At 36.7% G+C, this 1,910-nt stretch overlaps 1 protein-coding gene across 1 annotated transcript in view; it reads left to right on the top strand.

Moving 5' to 3' along the window:
* CTNNA3 (catenin (cadherin-associated protein), alpha 3) overlaps nt 1–1,910 on the top strand; it is a 14,725-nt gene that overhangs the window by 9,329 nt on the left and 3,486 nt on the right. The window lies entirely within an intron of this gene.

The following is a 1,910-nucleotide window of genomic DNA, read 5'->3' as shown; positions in this document are numbered from 1 at the left end:
TTCCCTTTTGCTTGCACATAAACTCCTTTTCAGTATATTACGTGTATCTGGATAGGTGAACACTGGTTTGTGAAAATCCAGGAGCTTGGAAATATATAGCTAATACTTTTACTTAATCTAAGGTTATATTTGCTGGATAGACCATTTTAATGGTCTATCCTGTCACTTGCTGAAAGAAGTCCATAAACTTAGTTTTAGACTTTTTATAGACTCTCAGAATAGACAACAGAAAATTGCACTAGCACTAGTGCTGGCCTGATTTTTTGCAGTACTCTGCAGTAGTATGAAAATCCCCAAATTTAACACAGAAAATGTGGAGACAGAAATTCATTAGCACCTTTTCTTTCTAGTCATTGTCTGTGGAAATTTGAGGACTAGAGTTCATGTAGTCCCAGTTTCTGGTACAAAGCATAACATGATCTTAGAACTTTAGGCTCTAGAAGACTTAGAGAGGTTGTTTAAGAAAGGTCATTGTCCACTGAATTTATGTATGCTAATAGGTAGTAAGTGTGGGGTGAAGTGCTGAGAGTACTTTAATAACTAGAGTGCTTTTAAATAAGATAGAGGACTTCAGGGAAACAGAAGAGCAGTGGAGGTGGAATGTTTAGAAATCTACACTGATCCTGTAAGTTGGGAAATACAAGCTTCCATCTGAATGACACAGTAATGCAGAAAGAACCTGCACTGGTGTCCTTTGGAAATATTTGAATTATGAACTTTGATTCCCACCCCCACCCCCTGCCCCCCGCAGTTTTGCTGGAGAATTTCCCAGCTGTCTCAAAACAATTCTTGTACATTTCAGAAAAGATGGGAGGATAGGTATGATATTATAGAGAATGTTAATAATAACCAACAAGAAAATTTCAAGGTGACTGAAGTCCCCCTTCCTAGCTGTTTAGGCTTTTATCTTACGATGTTCTAATGAAACACTTTTGCTGCTTTTAGAATTGCCTAAGCTAGACAGTACCTGAAATTGTGATATTAAATCTAAATTGAAAAAATAATTAAAATTCTCCAGCTTAAAGGTAGACTGGCAGATACTGGATAAGCACAGATAAGTTCTGATCTACCTGACTGAAATTCCACTTAAGGGTGTGTGGCATAGTTTTCTTGTTTAGTATTTCTTCTGAGAGCTTGGAACCACATACGGATGTAACAGGTGAATGGTTTTATCCGAAATATAGGTTTGGTGATCTGGACCATAATGGCACTGTTTCAGATGTTCAGTTAGATTTAAAATTACTAGTTTAAATTTCTTTAAATGCTAACGCTCAAATAGACTTACTTTCACATTTCATGAAAATATCACCTCTCCTTTTCTTTCTCTTTAGAATATTTGCTTGACACACAATGTAATTAATTTTATCATGCCAAAACACTTGTCTGCTTTTGTTTACCCTAGCTAGTGAATAGCAAGAGGACACTTGTATCTATGTCCTTTGAGAAAACAACTGTTGAACAAAAGCTATTATTTTGATCTTGACCCATATTCAGCCCATTAAAGGTAGCTGCAGTGACTTTCTGCCACAGTATAGGATTGCGTTAGACTAAAAGCCAGCAGAACTAGACTGCTTGTGTAATCTGATTTAACGTTCTCAACTGTGAGCTAGCACTGCTGGTTTTGTGTTAAATCCCAAGGTCCTCCTGATCTCTAAAAGTCTAAATTTTGGAGGTGTTGGACCCCTCTTTCATGCAAAGCTGAGACTCTGCTCTGAGATACTTAGATAAAACATGGAGTCTTGCTGAGTAATAAATTCATATACAATGTCATAATTGTACATAGACATTACAAGCTTAATATAAGATATATTTCATCTTTTTAAGAATTTACAAGATAAATATACAAGACATGCCCACTGTGTGGGGAGGATAAGGGAACACAGGTGACCCTCAAGAAGTACAGACATGGG

This window comes from Phaethon lepturus, unplaced genomic scaffold, assembly GCF_000687285.1.
Source record: "Phaethon lepturus isolate BGI_N335 unplaced genomic scaffold, ASM68728v1 scaffold9358, whole genome shotgun sequence".
In the NCBI taxonomy this organism is placed as follows: domain Eukaryota; kingdom Metazoa; phylum Chordata; class Aves; order Phaethontiformes; family Phaethontidae; genus Phaethon; species Phaethon lepturus.
The sequence above is the reverse complement of the archived record's forward strand: the minus strand, read 5'-3'. Positions and strand labels throughout refer to the sequence as shown.